This window comes from Lissotriton helveticus, chromosome 11 (genome assembly GCF_964261635.1).
Source record: "Lissotriton helveticus chromosome 11, aLisHel1.1, whole genome shotgun sequence".
Lineage (NCBI taxonomy): Eukaryota > Metazoa > Chordata > Amphibia > Caudata > Salamandridae > Lissotriton > Lissotriton helveticus.
Genome location: NC_136072.1, coordinates 81,494,131 through 81,516,892, shown reverse-complemented (window position 1 = coordinate 81,516,892; position 22,762 = coordinate 81,494,131).

The window sequence follows — 22,762 nt, the reverse complement described above, 5'->3', positions numbered from 1 at the left end:
GCGGGCTGACCCGGGGGGGCTGTTAAGGGCACCCCGGTATCTGGGGGAGCAGGAATTACCTGGTTTACAGGGACGGGCGGAGTGCGGACAGGATTTGCATATTCTGGGACTGTGTCGTCCAGATAGGACGAAATAAAAATATCAGCTGCGGTAGGCTTGTGACGTAGCTTGGTCGGAACTAATGGTGGCGGAAAATTACTGGATGCCTCCAGGGTCGCTTTTGGCAAGCCCTCGGCAAGAAGAGGATACATACCCTTAATGAGGGCATTCCTCTGTCTGTCTGATTGTTCAGCTTTGACTCGTTCACCTATCTCGATTAATTCTTTTTCTTGGGCTCGCTCTTGGGATTCTCTACTTAGTTCCGACTTTCTGATTTCTTTTTCGGTTCTTTTATGAGCTTCTTTGCGCCATAGCTCGATGGCGTCTTTCTGTGATTGTCTGGCTTTCTTTTTCCATAATGCCTCCTCTACTCTCATGATGCACTCGGCATCCCACGTACCTGATACGGGCCATCTATACTTTTCTTCTAACTGTTTGGTATACTCTACCCATAAATCTAGATACAATATGGCACTTATGCCATGTTTCTGATACATAAAGTGACCTGGACTGTCCCTGGACGGGACGGGGACTGCTGCTTCCAGCAGACCCTTTCTAGTTTTTAACTGACGTAACTTGGAAAATATGGGCATGACTGAACTGTAATCTAGACACAATACAATACACAATGAACACGATACTTATACCCCATTCATACCACGACATTGAAATACATGAAAAACATTTAAAATAACAGTTCGAACAGAATACTACCTGGAATACGGAACACAGAATACATGAATTTTCTCGAGAACAGAACTGACTAGAACAGGAACTAGATGCACTGCTGAAACAGTACGAAACTTACCGGTCTCTTAATGAGACACGTCAGGACCCGTATCCACCGAAGTGAACACTTCGTTTGTGGGACTGTGTACCACCAACCCACAGACCAGAGTCAATTAAATTGACCCTGTCTAGATACCACCCCAGTAATGGTACTCACCGGGCAGCAAGAACGGAAGGCCTCGGACTGGACTGGACTGCTACGACGACGGACGACGAACTTCGGACCTCGGACTTCAGTTACGGGTGGACCTCCGGATACCTCGGACCTTGGACTCTCGGCTTGGGCTCTGGTCGGGACTCGCCGCGTTCCTCCACCGTCTCGTTTGGATGCTGGACCGCCTCCTCCGTCTTCTCCGTGGGCCTGAGGGATACTTGAGCAGAAATATCTGCCACTGCGCAGAAGAGTTCCGTCACGACTGCAGAGGGTCAGGGGGTCGGCGTGGCTTCACCGACGCGTGGGGAAAGGGCAAGTCCCTATTCGGGCGCCATTATGTGGTATATAAATAAATAATACCGGATCTATTTTTGAATGAATGAATGAATAACAGATAGCTCAATAAAATAAGAGTCAAGATTCGAGGTAGTGGGAGTTTTTGCAGGTTTATTACAGTATAAAGGACAGGGACAGGATAACCTGCATAGGAACAGAATGGCAAGGACTAGCATGGCCCGGCAGCTGCCGGGGACAGGATCTGGAATGGCTAGCTCTAACATTTAATAACATTACATGAGCATATATACATAACGCAAACACATAGCATTACATTGCAATGGGCGTAGCAGTGGGTGGAGCAGTAGGTGTGACGTGTAGCAGTCGCGAAAGATAAGGGTACAAAGGAGGTGTAACAGGGCGTATACATAGACATGTGATGCAAACGTAATAGAATATGTCATGAAATGGGCGGAAACATTGGAGGGGGCTACCTAAGGAGCCGGGACCTCTAACCTAATGGTGCGCGCAAACTGGCAATGACGTGTTACTAGGAGAAGCTGTGGGCTATGAACTCTGTGCTAGGAGCAGAGACTAAAGTCTGGAGGGTCGGAGCGACATGTACCTAAACCCTATCTGGTATCTAATGTTTAGGGAACATGTTGATATAAACTAGAAGTCATGAGGGGAGAAGCTAACTGACTCTAAGACTGAAGCATAAATTATTCTACATGAAGTGCGTTGATGAAGAATATTAAATGACCATTAAATCCAGTATTTCTCTTACATGGATCCAGAAAGGCTAGACAATGACGGAAACTATTGATGCAGTTCAGTAGCTTAGGAATGCAGAGAAGGAGGACTGAACTGATAGCTGGAATCATAACATAGTCTTGGCAGACTCGGAGGCAGAACCAAGCTGCACCGGGCACTGCGAGGCAGGAAGTAAGTGAAGGGTTGAGGATACAGGTGGGGGCTGGATCGCTCCTCAGCGAGGGTTCAGGAGACAGGAGCTGAATCTGATGTCCGGGCCCTTTTGAGGCCTGGAAACGGGGACTTTATAATGAAATAACGTGCACACTGAGAAACGTGGCAACATAACTTTACATAGGCCTAACACTCATATTATTCACGAGGACTGGGAAATGACATACCAAAGGTGGACACAACTATAATTGCGTCTTGAATCGGACATGGGGAATAACATATGCATATTGGTCATGCACACATAACATATGATGGATGACACGTAGGGACACAGAACATGACAAAATTTACTTTTCCACATTCCTAAGAGAGAGGGAAGATTAATACAGTATGTGATGCGAATGGTAATGGAGGGGTGACTCGAGGTTAACCCTGGGGATCCATTTTGTTGGATTTAATTCCCTCACACACCCTTTCAGGTGTCATGCTTCATCATTTGGGCCTGCTCCTCATTGGGTCGGTGGTGCAATACCCAACGGGCAACACCTCATAGAGGGGCTCTTTAGCGGAGATCTTTTCCAACAGCCGTATGGATGAAGTACGGGTGTGGGACCAGAATAGAAGGTAGATGTTGAGGAGTGAGTTAAAATAAAGCTAGGGGTACCGGGAACGATTTATTCAGAAGGTCCGCTGCTTTAATTAAAATCGGGTTTCTAGAGGAGAGTGCTGGAATATTATGTTTCCAGAAATCCTCCAGATCTTGTTATTGTCTGGTCAACATGTTTCTCGCTGGCGTTAATTTAACAGGCGATTCTTCAGGACATATGTGACTATTAGCAAGTGTCTAAAAGTGAAAAAACTGTCTACTATAATTCCCTAATGTGTGGTCTGTGTACGCTAGTGTGGGTACAACAACAATTAGGGATGAAGGGAGAACATTAATATATTACCCTTCTATGAAAACTGTGTTAAGCTGTCCATACCTGTTAGGGAAAGAGGAAGAGCATATCACAATTGGCTTATTAACATTCGCATGGGTGACTGTATTCCTTGTGTGGGTTGCATGCCAGTATTATATTCAACAGGTGTGTCACTGCACCATAACACAAGTGTACATGCACTCTCAAAAGTGGGAACTCGGTGAGAGTGGTATAGACAGAACACTTAAAACATATTGACAAAGAAACAATAAAAATACCAGATTGGTATGGTTAGCAGCAAACTATCCAAACTCACCTAAATTATGTAACAGTCAGATAACAATAGTATCCAGCGGGTAAAGCTTCAGGTTAGATCTTCCACCGCATGGCTATGTATAGGGAGAGATCTTAGTGCCTATTAAACAGTGTGCAGTGGCTGTTCTAATTACATCATATATCATATGTATGAAATACAGCGTTTGTTCCAAAGATCAGTATGGTCTGCAAACTGCGCTTAATAGTTGGAATAAATTCAGAGTCCTATATCTCATGTGAGGTGGCACTTAATGGATGACCAGTGTTATGAGCAGGACATAGATGTTTTATGCGCGTACAAAAAGATGACCATAGTGACAGAGTATGTCAATGTTATATGACACGGTAAATGCCAATAATGGGTGATAATTTCACCAGGAAAAACATGGTACGGTTATGTGAACAGACCATGGGGAGGAAAGATAACCATGGCTCGTTTGGTGCAGGTGTAAGTATACCATCTCCCTACGAAAAAATAGAAGCCTAGGAGTATCCTTGGTGAAATGAGACTAAGTCTGTCGGGAGCGCACGAAGAACCCGCTGTTGTGTAAATACTTTGCGAGTTTGTGTCACAGACAGGACTCCTTATATATATAGGGGCACCCTTTGCCGTATAAAACGCTTGGCGAGTTCGTGTCAGAGTCAGGTAGGCTAGAAAGCAACCTGTATGTGTGAGCCACCGCTGCCATGTAAACCGCCTAGTGATAAAGTAACAGGACCAGATATGTAGTCCTAAATAACAAAGTTATCTCCTTTCATTAAGGGTTGCATTAGACATAGCCGAGTCAAAGAGAGACATACGTTTCGAGTCTATAGTTGCGCTGAAGCTGACTTACTTGGGAGTCCCTGAGCTGCGAGGGGGGGGCTAACACAACATACAACAGGGACATGAGATTCAGGCGTTATGGGTTTGTTCCAGCTGGGATCTCGCTTTGTCCCTTTCTTTATGCAGGCATTCTACAATCCCATATAGATATGGGCTGTCGGCTTGATGTCTGTAACTCATTGAGGCGTCGGATGTCTTCACGTGAGAACCATGGATAATGGGCCAATTGCCAAGTGTCTGTCGCCAGGGCAAATTGACAGGGGCATCAGCCACATCCATGGATGGTGATTCCAGAGTGTGAAGGAAGTCCTTTATCTCCTCGGGTGATGGTCCTTATTCCTCCCCCAAATGTGACAATAGTCACAACCGTGCTTAGTATGCCATATTTAATAATAATCTTTTTCAGTTGGGTCAGAGGCCCAGGAACTTCCTTCTTGTGATATTACCATTAGTAGAGTAATCAGTGATATATAAATATGTATACACACGTTTTTGCCTGGTTGCTCGCACAAATGCCCTCACATGTTGATGGCAGACCAATGAATGAAGTGGTGTGGTCCATTGGGCAACAGGGATTGGCGATATTGAACCTGATGACCCATTTTTAAATTCAAGAGGTTCTGACAATGGAACACCCAAAAAGGCAGGCAGCCATTCAATAATAAATGTTTTACATCTGTGCCCTCTGCAGCCTTCTCATTGGAAGGTCATCAATATGAGTGATCCTGCAGGGGAGGCCCATGATTTTTGGCCTAAGTCATGTGCTGAAAGTAGAGGAAGTTTAATATCTCTAGTCCTCTTTTCGATCCTGTCTAGACATTGAACAGAGGTAGTAACATCAGTGTGACGTGGAAACGCCCAATTTAAGCTTCACACACATATGTCACAGAAGAGGGATACTTAATTTATTAGCATCACATATCTACGGTGTGAATTAACCTTGTTAATGTAAACTGGAGATCCAAACATACTGCTGGAGTGCATTCACTGAAGAAACTAGGGATTCATATAAGTGTGTGCTTTAATGTCTTCCTTATCATTGTTAGAAATTGTAGTTCTAATCACACTTATATTTGTGTATTTAGAGTTATACTGCTTATACCGAAATTGCATTTCTTATGTACTCATGTATTCATTTATTAATGTTTTGCATGTATTCTGTAACACTATGTGCACATATAATCATGCATTTGAAGTGCAGATTAACTGTTTCACTAAGTTAGCTTAACCAGAGGTCTTAAGAATTTGGTCTTCAGTGTTTAACCTTAAATAGTGAAAGTTTTGCTTGTGCTACAATGTTCTTTCTTTTGCAGGTTTAACATGGTTTCATAGCTAGTGAAAAGCTGTGTATTAGAGATGGTGAGGTCTGAGAGGAGAACTTTTGGCAAGAATGTGATGCACTAACTAACTAAGAAAAGACTCCTATTAATGTAGTATCAGGAGCAGGGAGACATCCAAGGTTGCCCTGATGTGCAAACAGTGGGATGGATAAATCAAGTGACGTTGCCAATTTCTACTGTGAGAAAACTATCGTCAGTGACGTGGAATCCTCAAATGTTCTGTGGTTTTAATTGGCGTTCACATTGTTAGTCTTTAGAGCTGATACCCTTTGGACATGTAGTGTTGCAGACCTCTTTGATTATATTCCGCTTGTTTGGCTTTATGCTATACATTGGCTTGATATGGAGAACGTTTACTGAAGTCTCTGCTATGCTGACACCTTCTTGCTTGTCCTGATTTAGTAAGTTTCCCCATTTTCTAACTTTAGTTTCGGACTAGTTTAGGTGACTTTAGATGTGTTCCTAGATAGACAGGAGGATCGAAACCTGTACACTGATAATCAAATTCTATATCTTATTTTCTGTATTGCTGCATCTGAATTTCTTGTATGCGTAAAGTCTTGTACGCTGTAAAGGCTTCATTTCATTCAACATGTTGGTTTACCAGTGGTGATTTTATATCTTTACAATATGTTCTTGAGATTCCTTTACATTAGTCTGGCTTTGAGTTTATATTAAACCAATTTAACCTTACCCATCGGTTCCTGGACCTCTTTGTGTAGCCAAATGGTCTACACCGTAATTGAATTGTTTGAGTAATATTAACACCCATTTTACCTCTTAGGCCTATAAAAAAGGTCTATCGAGAGGAGAAATGATAAGAATGGCTCACTGCTCCATCGCTCTTTGAATTCTGAAGATATTGCTGACACTTTGGCATTCACCTTCACCACAGATGGCCCTAAAGGAAAGATTTTCCTCAGTATACAATATAGGGAGAATTTAGAAAGTTTTCTAGTCTTTTTGGCTGATATCATTGAAACGCTTCTAAAAAGAGGAGCTGTTGCACTGGCCAAGCCAAGAAGAAGGGGAAGGCACTAAACAACGGAGAAAGGTAGGTGCGGTTCCAGAAGCTGACTATATTATGAGAAGGTATGGATATGTGAGCAGATGACTACAAATCATCAGTAATATACCACAAGCATTCATTGGTACAGATGTTGCAATTGATACCAGAGTACTTCAGTAATGGCCCACAATTCTGTCCCTTTGTTTCTCTCACAACCAGGCAGCTAGGGTGTTACAGGAGTCTGCTAAAACGTTATAGCAGATCAACATTTATGATAAGAGAAATTCAATGTAGGCAGGATCCTCTGATACCACACAGGTGTGCCAACATTCAAGAATATGGGAAATAGCCATGTTAAAGAACAAAGGGCCAGCAACCAGTTTATCAGCACCATTGGGCAATCAAGTCAGAAGTGAGGGTACCATCTCAGTCCATTATCTGTAGCCACAAACAAGGTCCATAATTACATCAGTGCACCACTGATCCACTACATGTACAATGCATAGTTAAAAGTGTGCGCACAGACTCCTCTCCTGTAGGTAGGGCTGTCTGAAGACTCATGGGTATATTTACAAGGGGATAGCAACACCAGTGCATCGCTCTTAGTGATGTTCTGGTGGCGCTATGCCCTTCTCTATATTTACAAAGTGGCATTAAGCCACCTTGTAAACGAGGCACTCTTTCACTTAGTTGTCTGCTTGAAAGGGTCATGCAATGGGTGTTGCTGTGAGCGTTCAAACACAGCAGCCATTACTTTATGAGACTGCCCTAGATTTGCAAGAATGTGGAAATCTGAGGCAGTGCCACAAACTAACACCATGCTATAGAAGGGATATCTTCCTGCACATAAACAATCATTCCCTGCAACACAGGTACCCTTGCACTACGGTGTAAGGGTGCCTGTGTTTGCCTTTGGCATCTAATTTCAGCACCAGGGCTAAGGAAACCACAAGGGTCCACCGCACTGCTGTAAATATGGCACATCTCTGCGTTTCGGAAATGTGGGAGCGCACCACTGCTATATTTGGCGCAGCTCTGTGCTCTGGCTTTTCTTAGTAAATATGCCCGTCAGTTCTCAATACATAGTACATAGCACAGTAGTTTACTAGTATGCCCATACCAATGGTTTCCTTGCCCTTGCTCCCTCCAATCTCAGCATGTGCTGACCACAGCTCCCACACCTTCCCTGGCGATGCCTCCCACCCGGCAGTGCTCCAACAACAAAATAAGCCACACTATCACCAGCTGACTGTGGGAAGGGGAGGAGGGGCAGACATTCACCTGTTGCTCATTACAGGCATCATGGTCTTTCGAGGTCTGCCAAATAAAGGTGCTTGCGGTCAGGTGCCATAGAGCAGCATGGCATTAGCTCTGCAGGAATGCAGCCTGGCTCTCAGGGAGAAACCATTTTCAATGAGGCCAAACTCCTCCCTGATTTTGTTATTTATCATGGAGAAAATTCTAAATGTTTGCAGATGGGCTGAAATACATATCTGTATATCACAAAACATCAAATAATAACATTATAAAAATCTGAACTTTTTAAAAGAAACTTTCAACTAGAATTGAAGGTCTGTTGCAGTGAATTGTACCTTCTAAGTGCTCAGCCTCAGGTAAAAGCTATGTGAATGTGGCACCTCCACCACCACATCTTGGACAGCCCACTCAAAATTTCGTTCTCCAGCACAGCACACTATCTTGAAAGTTCTTTATTGACAGTTACTAACATCTCACAACTATCTCATGCAAATGCATCAAATATTAACGTTCAATGGGATGCGTACCAACATCTTTAGCCATTTAAAAATAAAATAGTTAAAATACATAAATTCACCACATTAGTGCCATGGGAAAAACACTGGTGATATTTAGCAGTAGTGTTAGCAAAGATGTTTCTTTATAATGAGTTATTTTGATAGAGAAAAGATGTATATTAGATATTTTTTATTTTTTCTATTTTAATTAAAACATTTAAAAATAAATAGCAATGTAAGAATATTAAAGTGAATCAGTAAACACACACTTCCGTCAGAAACCTATTTAATGGAGAACGGTGGAAAGAAGTAGCAATTACTTCAGTTTTTAAACAGCTATATTCAATGTGTTGTTTTGTGACAAAGAAAGCAAATCTAATATGCACCTTCAAATTCTAGGTTTTGACTAGTAGGGTTTAAAGAAATAGCTTTGTTGATCTTAAAAGTAGTTGAGGAATGAGGATGGAAAGTCCATCAGATTTGCATTAATGCAAAGCTGAATGCAGGATTATGCAAGAAAGACATCAGTGGTAATTTGAACCAGGTGGAGCTGTTGGTTCAGGACTCTTTTTAAAAGATCCCTGCACAGGAAACTTAGAGAAGCCTCAGGTGCGACCAGTATTGCTGTGTCTGAATTCCCTGAGCGAACGGATAACAAAAGGACAGAAAATGGAGGATTCATTTATGATAAATGTTCTGAATATTACACTGAACTTGATTGGAATTCTCGCTAATGCATTCATTGTGGTGTTCCTTCTCCTGGCCTGGGCTCAAGCAAGAAGGTTGAATACCTGTGATCTCATCTTAGTGTCTCTCGGATTTGGATCCATATTTTATCAGTGTAGTTCAGTTTTTTCCCGTCTACTGGGCTTTCAAGTAATCTATGTGAATCCTCAATTCTTTTTTTTCATTGACGTATACTTTAGCAGCACCACATCTTGGTTCACTGCCTGCCTCTGCATCTTCTACTGTGTAAAGATTGTGGACTTCAACCACCACCTCTTCATCTGGCTGAAGATGAGGATCTCGAAGATGGTGCCCTGGATGCTCCTGGGATCTGTCATGGGGTCCATCGCCCTTGGTATCCCTTCATGCTTGAGTTCATATGAAGAATCCCTCGAGAATTCAACAGCTATTCTAATATCTAACGTGACTATCAACAATAATGCACTGAATATGGCAAAATCATACCGATATGCAATTGTTGCTCTTGGCATCTGCTTACCTCTTGTCCTTGACATTGCTTCTATGAAACTCATCCTCATTTCCCTCTGCAGACACACCCGGAGGATGAATAATAATGCATCAGGCTTCAGCCAGCCCCAGCTGCAGACTCATTACAGGGCAGCCAAAATGATGGGCTTCCTCCTTTTGACCAACATTTCACTTTTAATTACACAGATTCTCACAATGTGTACAACAAATGTATTAATGTATTATATCTGCTCGGTTATTATTTATGCTTTTTTAACTACACAACCCATTGTCTTAATTCTGGGAAATCCCAAACTGAGGAAAGCGCTCTGGAAATTCCTCACTCCTTGGAGACAGTAAAGAAATCACCAGCTGAATGGATCGCTCAGGCTGAAGGGATTCATTCCACTGGATCACATTCTCTTCAGACATCCCTTCAACGCTAAACAGATCGATCTGTTCTTTGTGTGTTTAATATTTGATATTTGAAGAATTTATGCTGTTTTACAAAGATGAAATTTCTGAGGGGAATATATTGTGTAGGTTTTGAATAAGCTTTTAGTGGAATGGAAAATTATAATGAATTTTGAAGAGAATTTAAATTGATTTTACAGTTCTCTGTAATCCTGTTGTTTCTTCCATGCCTCAATTTTTTTTTTTATTCTAAGATAAACCTTTGTCAAGGTAATTCCCAAGGGCTTGAGAGGTTAATGTCAACAGTTGTTTATGAAATCAGATATACATGGGTTGGTGATACTGAACGAATGTGGATGAATCTGCCTGATAATATTTGGTTGTGAACAGTTGTTTCTAGAATTTTGTAAAATGAAATAGGAACTACTGGGAGTAAAGAAAACTATAATGAAACTAGTGGACACTACACGAGTAATAAGCCAGCACAATTATGGCTGCAAATGTATCAACTCGATTTTTATCATCAGAAAAGCAGAAGCACTGGCAGCAGATTTTTTTTAAATTTCTACTGATGTGTAATTCTTCATACTTTCTATAAAGAAATAGAAACGTCTGAATATGGCAAGGAATTGAATTAGTGGAGTTTGGGAGCACAACAATAATAGAAGTAGAAAAATCTAAACTGGAGCATTCACTGTGTTCATTCCAAAATTGCTATATCTCAGCATATGAGAACAACAAAAGATTTATGAAGATAGATACTCTCAGAGGGGAACAGATATAACATAGAAGAAGTAAATGACATTTTCAATCGCTATGGGTTTCTTCCAACTGGGTTCTCGATTTGTCCCTTTCTTTATGTAGGGATTCTACAATCCTATACCGATCTGGCCTGTCAGATTGATGTCTGTATGGCATTAAGGTGGTGGATGTCTTCACGTGAGAACCATTGATGAGGGGACAATAGACATGCGTCTGTCACCAGTGCATTCAGACAGGGGCATCAGCCACACCCATAGATGGTGATTCCAGAGAGTGAAGGAAGTCCTGCATCTTCTCGGGTGATGAGGATTCCTTATTCCTGCTCCATATGTGACAAACATCACGACCGTGCTTAGAAGGCCACTTTCAGCATCAGTAGAGTAATCAGATGAAATGTAAATGTGTATACCCTCGTATTGAAACGGGGCATTTTTGCCTAGCTGCTCTCACAAATGCTCTCACATTTTGATGGCAAAGCATGCAATTACGTTGTGTGGTCTACTGGGCAACAGAGATTGGCGGTAGTGAACCTGTTGACCCATTTGAAATTCAAGAGGTTCTGACAATTGAACACCCAGAAGGGTAGGTAGCCATTCAATAAGAAATGTTATTAAATTTGGGCTCTCTGCACCCTACTGAAATCCAAAGAATTTGGACATTGTCTCTCATAGAAACAAACTGAAGATTAGTGACCCTTCTGGGAAGGCCCATATCTTTTGGCCTAAGTCATGTGCTGAAAGTTGATGAAGTTTAATATCTCCAGTCCTTTTTTTGATCTTGTCTAGACATTGAACAGAGGTAGTAACATCAGTGTGAAGTGGAAACGCGCAATTTAAACTCCACCCCTATATGTTACAGAAGAGTGATACTTACATGTATCAGCACAACATATCTGTTGCATGCCTTCACCTTATTAATGTAAAGGGGAGCTCCAAACATACTGCTGGAGGGCATTCACTGAAGAAACTAGGGATTCATATAAGTGTGTGATCTAATGTCTTCATTATAATGTTATGAATTGTAGTTCTCATTCACACTTATATTTGTGTATTTGGAGTTATACTACTTTTACTGAAATTGCATTTCTTATGAACTCATGTATTCATTTATTAGTGTTTTGCATTTATTCTGCAACAGTTTGAGCACATATAATCATGCAATTAAAGAGGACATTAACTGTTTCACTAAGTTAGCTTAACCAAAGGCCTTAAGTATTTGGTCTTCAATGTTTTGCAGGTGTGTACACGTGGTTTCATAGCTAGTGAAGAGCATGTTGTGTATTAGATATGGTGAAGTCCCACAGGAGAATTTTGGCAACAACGTGAGGTGCTAATGAACTAAGACAGGACTCCTATTCGTGTCATATCAGGAGCAGGGAGACATCCAAGGTTGTCCTGATATTCAAATTATAGGATGGGAAATACGAGTGAAGTTTCCTATTTCTACTGTGAGAAGGTGGAAAAATATTCGGTTCAATGAAGCGGAATTCTCAAATGTTCTGTCGGTGTAATTGATGATCACACTGTTAGTCTTCAGAGCAGACACCTTTTGGACATGGAGAGATGCAAATTTTCTGTTCATATATCCCTTACTTGGCTTTATGCTATACATTGGCTTGATCTGAAGAACATTTACTGATGTCTCCACTATGATGACACTTTCCTGCTTTCCTTGATTTAACTAGGTTTCCCAATTTTCCAACTTTACTTTAGGTCTGGTTTAGGTGGCTTTTGATTTATTCATACATAGACAGAAGAATCAAAACCTATACACTGATAATCAAATTCAATTTCTTATCATTTTTATTGCTGCAACTGTATGTCTGTATGCCTTATTCTGTTAAGACTTAATTTTATTCGCCGTTTTGGTTTACCATCGGTGATTTTGTATCTCTACAATATACTCTTGAGATTCATTTACATTAATTTGGATTTCAATTTATAATAAACCCATTTACCTTACCCATCAGTTCCTGGTCTTCTTTTTGTTCTCAAATGGGCTGCACCATAATTGAATTGTTTGATTAATGTTAACACCCTTTGACCTCTCAGGCAACTAAAAACGGCCTACTGAAATGGTAAGAATGGCCCAGTGCTCCATCACCAGCTCTTTAAATTCTGAAGACATTGCTGACAGTTCGACATTCATCTTCACCACTGATGGCCCTACAGAAAAGATTTCCCTCAGTATAAAATATAGGGTCACTTTAGATAGTTTTGTAGAGTCTTTTTGGGCTGTGATCATTGAAGCGCTTCTAAAAAAAAAGAGCTGCTGCAGTGGCCTAGCCAACAACAAGTGTAAGGCACTAAACAACAGCGAAAGGTAGGTGCGGTTCCAGAAGTTGATTATAATATGAGATGGTAAGGATATGTGAGCAGATGAAAACAAAACATCAGCAGTATACCACAAGCATTCATAGTTACAGATGTTGCAATTGTTACACAAGTACTTCAGTAATGGCCCACAATTCCGTCCCTAAGTTGCTATCACAACCAGGTAGATAGGCTGTTGCAGGAGTCTGCTAATACCTTCCAGCAGAAGCAACATTCATGATCAGTGTATTTTAAAGTATGCAGGATTCCCCGATACCACCCAGGTGCACCAACATGCACTAGTACGGGAATTGACATGTTAAAGAACAAAGGGCCAGCAACCAGTATTTCATTCCTAGACAGCACCACTGGGCAATCAAGTCAGAAGTGGGGTGTGCCATCTCAGTCCATCATCAGTAGCAGAAGACAAGGTCCACAGTTAGATTAATGCACCTCTGATCTACTCCACGCACAATGCATAGTCAAGAGGTGTACCCACAGACTCCTCTCTTGTAGGTAGGGCTGTCTGAAGACTCAGTTCTCAGTAGGTGGTGTACAGCTCAGTAGTTGGCTAGTGTCCCCATACCAGTGCTTTTCATGTCCTTGCGTCCTCCATCCCGAGAGTGCTCTGACCACAGCCCCTCACCTTCCCTGGCAATGTCTCCCACTCGTAAGTGCCTGAGCAACAAAATAGGCCCCACTGTCACCAGCCAACTGTGGGAAGGGGAGGAGGCACAGACATTCATCGGTCGTTCATTACAAACATCACAAACTTTTTTGGGCTGTGATCATTGAAGCGCTTCTAAAAAAAAAGAGTTGCTGCAGTGGCCTAGCCAACAACAAGGGGAAGGCACTAAACAACTGCGAAAGGTAGGTGCAGTTCCAGAAGTTGATTATAATATCAGATGGTATGGATATGTGAGCAGATGACTACAAAACATCAGCACTATACCACAAGCATTCATAGCTACAGATGTTGCAATTGTTACACAAGTACTTCAGTAATGAATAACAATAATAATAACAAGACCCAGAATCAAGTGTGAGACCTGGTGGCCAGCGGAGCTGGGTGCGCAGGGGTGGGCATTTTAGAACAAATTTAATTTAGAACAAATTACCATTGTAATTTTTTCTGTTGACCGTTACACTGAGTTCAGAAATGAAATGTACTTAAGAGACGTATACATCTAAAGATTTACAATGTTAATACATTTATAATTGACTAGGGATTTACATTACACTGGAAATCTGAGGCAGTGCCAAAAACTAACACCATGCTATAGAAGGGTTACCTTTCTGCACATAAACAATCATTCCCTGCAACACATGTACCCGTGTACTATTGTGTAAGGGTGCCTGTGTTTGCGTTAGGCATCTAATTTTAGCACCAGCGCTAGGGAAAACACAAGGGTCCACCGCACTGCTATAAATATGGCCCATCTCTGCGTTTTGGAAATGTGGGAGCGCCCTGCTGCCACATTTGGTGCAGCTCTGTGCTCTGGCTTTTCTTAGTAAATATGCCCCTCAGTTCTCAATACATAATATACAGCACAGTAGTTTACTAGTATGCCCATACCAGTGGTTTCTTTGTCCTTGCTCCCTCCATTCTCAGCTTGTGCTGACCACAGCTCCCTCACCTTCCCTGGCGATGCCTTCTACTAGGTAGTGCCCCAACAACAAAATAGACCACACTATCACCAACTGACTGTGGAAAGGGGAGGAGGGGCAGACATTCATCGGTTGTTCAATACAGTCATCATGGCCTTTCAAGGTCCTCCAAATAAAGGTCGTTGCGATCAGGCGCCATAGAGCAGCATGGCAATAGTTCCACAGGAATGCAGCCTAGCCCTCAGGGAGAAGCCATTTTCAATGAGGCCAAACTCCGCCCTGATTTTGGCTGTCGTTTATCATGAAGAAAATGAGAAATTTTTGCAGATAGGCTGAAATCCATATCTGTATACCACAAAACATCAAATAATAACATTATACAAATCAGAACTTTTTAAACAAAGTTTTATCTAGAATTGAAGGTCTGTTGCAGTGAAGTGTACCTTCTACGTGCTCAGCCTCAGGTAACAGCTATGTGATTATGGCTCTTCCACCACCGCAGCTTGGACAGCCCTCTCAAAATGTCATTCTCCAGCACAGCACACTGTCTTGAAAGTTCTTTATTGACAGTTACTAACATCATACAGCTATCTCATGCAAAGGCATCAAATATTAAGGTTCAATAAGATGCTTACCAATATATTTAGCCATTTAAAAATAAAATAGTGTAAATAAATAAATTCACCACATTAGTGCCTTGGGAAAAACACTGGTGATATTTAGCAGTAGTGTTAGCAAAGAAGTTTCTTTATAATGAGTTGCTTTTATAGAGAAAAGATGTATATTAGATATTTTTAATTTTTTCTATTTTAATTAAAACATTTAAAAATAATTAGCAATGTATGAATATTAAAGTGAATCACCAAATGCACACTTTCGTCAGAAACTCATTTAATGGAGAACGGTGGAAAGAAGTAGCAATTACTTCAGTTTTAAAACAACTATATTCCATGTGTTGTTTTGTGCAAAGAAAGCAAATCTAATATGCACCTTCAAATTCTAGATTTTGTCTAGTAGGGATTAAAGAAATAGCTTTGTTGATCTTAAAAGTGGTTGAGAAATGAGGATGGAAAGTGTCAGATTTGCATTAATGCAAAGCTGAATGCAGGATTATGCAAGAAAGACATTAGTGGTAATTTGAACCAGGCGGAGCTGCCGGTTCAGGACTCTTTTTAAAAGATCCCTGCACAAGAAACTTAGAGAAGCCTCAGGTGAGACCAGTATTGCTGTGTGTGAATTCCCTGAGCAAACGGATAACAAATGGACAGAAAATGGAGGAGGATTCATTTATGACAGAAATTCTGACTATTGCACTGAACTTGACTGAATTCTCGCCAATACATTCATTGTGGTGTTCTATCTCCTGGCCTGGGCTCAAGGAAGAAGGTTGAATACCTGCGATCTCATCTTAGTGTCTCTCGGAATCGGATCCATATTTTACCAGTGTCATTTTGTTATTTTCCATCTACTGGAAGTTCATCGTATCTATAATGACCTTCAAGTCTAATATTTATTTGAAATTTCCTTTGGCAGCATCGTATGTTGGTTCACCGCCTGCCTCTGCATCTTCTACTGTGTGAAGATTGTGGACTTCAGCCACCACCTCTTCATCAGGCTGAAGATGAAGATCTCAAAGCTTGTGCCCTGGATGCTCCTGGGGTCAGTCGTGGGGTCCATTGCCCTCGGAATCTCATCATACTTGAGTTCATATGAAAAATCCCTTGAGAATTCAATAGATAATCTAACATCAAACGTGATTACAAACAATAATACGCTGAATATGTCATATTCATACCTTTATGCAGTTTTTGCTCTTGATATTTGCTTACCTCTTGTCTGTGACATTGCTTCCATGACACTCATCCTCATTTCCCTCTGCAGACACACCCAGAGGATGAGAAATAATGCACCAGGCTTCAGCCAGCCCCAGCTGCAGGCTCATTACAGAGCAGCCAAAATAATGGTTTTCCTCCTTTTGAACAGCATTTCACTTTTGATTTCACAGATTCTCATAATGTGTACAACAAGCTTCCTATTGTCTTCTGTCTGCTTTGTTATTATTTTTGCTTTTTTTTAACTGCACATCCCATTGTCTTAATTCTGGGAAATCCCAAACTCAGGAAAGCGCTCTGGAAATTCCTCACTCCTTGGAGGCAGTAAAAGAACTCACCAGCTGAATGGATCGCTCCACTGATGGGATTCATTCCACTGGATCCCATTCTCTTCAGACATCCCTTCAACGCTAAACAGATCGATCTGTTCTTTGTGTGTTTAATTTTTTATTTTTGAGGAATTTCTGCTAATTTACAAAGATGACATTTCTGAAGGGAATATATTGTGTGGGTTTTGAATAAGCTTTTAGTGGAATGGCAAATGATAATGAATTTTAAAGAGAATTTAAATTGATTTTCAGTTTTCTGTAATCCTGTTGTTTCTTCCCTGCTTCAATTTCTTATTGATAACCCTTTGTCAAGATCTATTTTGCTCAGCCTCCACTACAATGTTGAATGATGGTCCATGTATCAAGTAAAGTGGCGCAATCATTTTCTTTGAACTGAATTTAAAACAATATTTCAGGAGAAGGAGAGTTTCATTATGTATGATTAATCACAACATTTGCTGATTAAGGAAATGCAGAGTGTCACAAGGGTTTTCCCAGCTGGAAGCATGGTATTTCCTTCTATATGTTTACTATGTTGGGTGCCACATAGGGGCATATTTACAATAAGTGGCGCATCCCTGCATATCAGCATGGATGCGCCACTTATTGTGCGCCATGCCTCCGCCACCATGGATGTGCCGCATTTACATTTCGTCGCACCATGGGGCAAAAACGGCACATATGCGTGACGCATCTGTGCCTGTGACGCAGCTCCAGCAATGCTCGGGGGAGCCCTATCTTCTTAATGCTGTGTCAATCCTTACGCCTGCTTCAAGCAGGCGCAGGGTTTTGACGCAGCATGGGCCCCAAAGTGACTGAGTGAAATCTTGTAGATTTCACTCAGCCACTTTTAGGAGGCCTTCCTGTACCAGAACGCCCCCCCCCCCCCTGCGCAGGAACGCCTCCTTCCGGGGCAGGGCTTTACAATGTGATGCATCTCCCAGATGTGTCACGTTGTAAATACCCCACACTATGGCGCACAAAAGTGACGCAACAGCGGCGTAAAAGCAGCGCAAGGGGCTTGTAAATTATCTGCCCCTTTATTCTCAATCCTATGCCCATTTTTAATGGTGGGCGTAAACTGAATGAAGGTAGTGAAGATCAAAGATGTCAGAGTGGAACCATTGGTGTTATTTCTGCAAATGTTGTGCTGAATTATTTTATTCTATCTCATCTTTCCTCAAAGTTCATTCATGGCCTTTAAAGTCAGACTCTGTCATGCCATTTTCATTGTTCAGTTGATGAAGGACAGAGGTGTAATGCCAGCACTAAGAAAAACTCTAGTGATCCATTGCCTTGGCACGATGTGGTTTGATTCTTGCAGCGAGGAGGGTAGGATGCAATATACGTTTTCACATCTGGGGCTCCTACGGCCAAGTGACTTGTGGCTAACTGGTTGATGTCCACCTTTGGGCCTAAAATACAATTCTGTAATCCGACTGGATTACGGAAACACCCTTTACGCCGGAACCACAGCCAAACTACAGAAAAAACTCCAACGCATCCAAAACGCCTCAGCCAGACTCATACTGGACATCCCCCGTCAAGCTCACATTTCCGGTCACCTGAAAGACCTCCACTGGCTTCCAGTTAACAAGAGAATAACGTTCCGTCTCCTCACCCACGCACACAAATCCCTCTACGACCTAGGACCCGAATGCCTTAACACGCCCTCGCCGCAATTCCGCGCATCCACAGAACCACCATGGGAGGAAGATCCTTCTCCTACTTAGCGGCCAAGACCTGGAATTCCCTCCCTACCCACCTCCGCCTTACACAGAACCACCTCTCCCTCAGAAAGCAACTAAAAACTTGGATATTCGATAAGTAAAGTACCCCTCCCCCAAGCGCCTTGAGACCCTCTGGGTGAGTAGTGCGCTATGCAAATTTTCTAACTTGAACTTGAACTATACAGACCAGGTGGAATGATCATGGGTAGATTTGAGATGCATAAAAGAGGTTTGCACTTATGAGCGCCTGGAGGAGGATTGCCCTGAGTCGGAGTACATCATGCACAGAATGACAGCAGCATTACAAGATGAGCCCACAGCCAAGAAACTAGCCATGGAGGACTGCCCCCCTCGTTGGGACAAGGGTCACTTAGGCAATATATACTGCTCAATCAATGTATCTCTAGTTGAAATATTTTAACAACACCCTCCCCTTCTTTTTGAAACCTTGGGGTAGAGAGTACAATGTTGTCATGCCAAAAATTAAAAGGCCTCCATCCCTTTTAAAGACAGTCTAGAACAAAATTCATCAACAACCAACAACACAGTGTTTGGTGAAAAAATTGTGAAAGAACGAGATGACCCCTCACGGGCGCACCACCAATGGGAAACCTGGTAGGTACTCACCAGTGTTGCCCTGTTATCATCATCGGTGGTCATCAAGCCTTAAAGTAAAGTGTACAAAACAATGTGTAAGTGCTTTTTGAAATGTAATTTGTAGTGCAGAGAAAGAAAGTGCAACACACACAAGACAAAACAAATAGTGTAATGCGACAAGATAGGATCTGCACACGTATGCAATCTTTATTCTCTTTCTTAGTGCAGCCTATCGATTAAAAAAAAGGCAGGAAGTGGCTATCAATTATATAGCCTACTACCATATGCCAACATGTTTCATTGCCTTATACATTTTTGGGCAATTTCTTCAGGGCTAGTAATTTTTACCACTGCATCAAATGCTGAACACACCATTCTTCATGACCTTACACAGCCACGGTGACTCCTACCGGCCATGAGGTTTCGGTTAAAATATAGACTCAGCCCCTATAGTGGGTGGTCTCAGGTCTCGTTTCGTTTTATAACGATTTTCAAAAGACCATGTGCGTTACCTCCACTGGTGGAGGTAACACACATGGTCTTTTGAAAATCGTTGGCTGGACTTGGAGAAAGCCTTATGGATTAAATGAAATACGTGTATACAAATTGGACTGAATTTGTGAATTTACTGATATGACTGTATCATTGTAAAATATTTCAGTTGGTGTGATAGGTCTTAGTTAAAAGTGCTAACTTAGAAAATAGCTGAGCCGTATTCATTTCCTAATTATAGAGCAACTTCTGGCCAGTGATTGAAGAGTTTTTAATTTTACTTTAAAAAAAATTTCTGGTCTCCAAACTTGAAAAGAAAGCCGTCAGAAGGAAGATCGGCACCTTCTAGCATGGCTCGAAACATCCTCCCCATGGCGCTATCCAGTGGTGTTTTTAGTAGCATTCTAGAGTAAGATACCAGGCCCAGGCATAGTATTTCAGGTCTGGTAGCGTTAGCACTCCTTTTTCCCTCCTTCTCCTCAACTTCTTCCAAGCCAAACGTGTAGCTCCATACCTCCAGATGAAGGAATGAATCTCTTGTTGGCATTTAGCTATTTGCTTAATATCAAAGGCCATAGGGATGGAGTTTAACAGAAAAGTATATTTGGGCAGGATAGACATTTTTACTAAGTTTGTCCTCCCAAAAATAGATAAAGGGAGGTGGTTCCATGCCTTTACCTGTTTCTAACATTCTTTATGTACTCGCTCCAAATTATGAGCGGCGGTCTTACTGACATCTTGGATGATCCTAATGCCCAGATAGCGCATGGATGACACGGCCTCCACAAGCGAACTAGTGGTATTCCAGGCCATGATTTCCGTTTTATCGGAGTTTATCTCATATCCGGAAATCTTGCCAAACTCCTCTGCCCTCTTAATCACTGTAGGAAGAGCCAGGTCTAGGTTAGATGTCATTATGAGGATATCATCTGCATATAGAGCCACCCGCTTATCCCACCCTCCGAAACTAAATGATGGTATATTAACCTCCTCTCTGAGAATCTGAGCAAAGGGCTCGAAATAGAGATTGAAAAGGAGGGGGGAGAGCGGGTAACCCTGCCTTGTGCCTCTTGAAATGCTAAAGGGCTCTGTCAAGGAGTTGTTTACAGAAAGCCTGGCCATCAGAGCTTTGTAAATAAGCGATATCATGCGGCAAAAATTTACAGGTAAGTTGAATTTCCTCATGACCGCAGCCAAAAAGGCCCAGTTGACCCTATCAAAGGCCTTAGTCGCATCCAGCGTAAAGGCGGCCAAAGGAAGAGAAAAGGTAGTAGCGATGTCAATTGCCCCAACTAGATCTTGCGTGAGGTCTGCTAGGTGTCTACCTTTAATAAAGCCCTTTTGATCTTCGTGTATAATTGAGCTTGCCGCCGCCCCCAGCGTAGCCGCCATATTAGCAGCGAAGATCTTATAATCGCTGTTAAGGAGCAAAATCGGGCGATATGACCCACAATCTTTCAAATCTTTCCCAGCTTTAGGTATTAAAACCACTGTGGCATCGTTCCAAGACTTTGGAGGATCATTTCCCTCCAGGAGAATGCTGTTAAAGACAGTAGCCAAGACCGGGGCAATCTCCACGCTAAGGGCCCTGTAAAGTTCCCCCGGTAACCCGTCAGGACCTGCTGCCTTCCCACGCCTCACATGCCCCAGTACCTTACCGATCTTACTATCCTGAGGCTTGTCCAATGCTGCGCTGTCTGTGGCGGCCGGAGTCCTCATGTCACCTGACTTAGAAGAGATCCTTATTGGTCCCTCACATCCTGTTGGTATGTTTTGTGTTGCTCAACTGTGTGTGATTTCTGATATTCATATGTTTCCCTTATTTGCATTGCTTGATTTAGCTCACAGGAAAGTGTCACTCATAGTTATTGAAATGTCACTCATGATTACTCAGAAATGATGAAAATGTCACACATAGCAATCTGAAAACTTGACAGCTATGCACTTGTCCTATATACTTCTAACCAGATTTGTCTCCTGTAACCATGGAAATATGAACACAGCCAAATTATATGTACCAGGTCGCAATCCGTGTTTACACATTTCCAGAAACTATAATGGTGGAAAAGATCAGCACTGTGCACTTCCAGGAAGTCCAGTATCAAACATGTCCCACATGATAAATACAGAAACTTTAGTTTTGCCTCCATGACATAAATGTCATACTCGGTCAGGAATGTTGCCCAATCTTCAGAAGTCAATTCCGATCCCAGAACCCTCTGCCAGTGACATCTTGTGATTAGCTCAAGTTGTTTCAGTGACAGTACATTGATTATTGCACCCCGCAAAGCAGTCGCAGCCCATTTAAAGTGGCCCCTAGGAAGGGAGGAATTGCAGGAGGAGAGAATGTGGTTGGTCTGTCTGGGATAGGCCAAGTATTGTCTTCAGACACTGTAAAAGGTATTTGAACTGTGAATAGCTTGTAGTGTTAAGACCAAAGTCTGATTGTGGTTTTGGAAATTCTTTAACTTTGCTATTAAGGATTAAACTGTTCCAATTTGAGGCTTCCTCTCAGGGCATTCTGTTAAAGAGACGGGCATGGGGATATATGCATCGTTCCACACAGGGGGTGAGTGATGCAGCAGACGTCGATCTTGATTGGCAATGGAGCCTTTCCAGATGAAGATTATTATCCTTGAAGACTGGTTATCAAGAGTTTACAGCAACATATTGCAGGAAGACCTTCACTGGGCATAAGAGTAGGGACCTTTCGATTTCAACCTATTCAGGCATTTGCTGTATCTGAAGCAAAACGTATTCCAGCAGTGTCAGAGTGTCAGATGATGTGCCAGGTAATGCGAGGCCCTAAGCTGAAAGTCACAAACATTATGCTTGCCTAAAGTGCCTGCGTTTTGTGTCTGTCCGGTAATTCTCCTACCCAACGCCCTACGCCAGGATACCCGTAGGGTGACAGTATGCGCTATACAAGATCTAAAATCAAATCAAATCAAATCAAATGTCCGTCTATTTAGGAACATAGGGTTGCATAAACTGATATGCAGCGTGCCGAAGCATAGTTATATTTTGACTGACGAATGTCCTGCTGATCCAGGGGGCAGATTGATAATCGCTTCTTTCCAGAA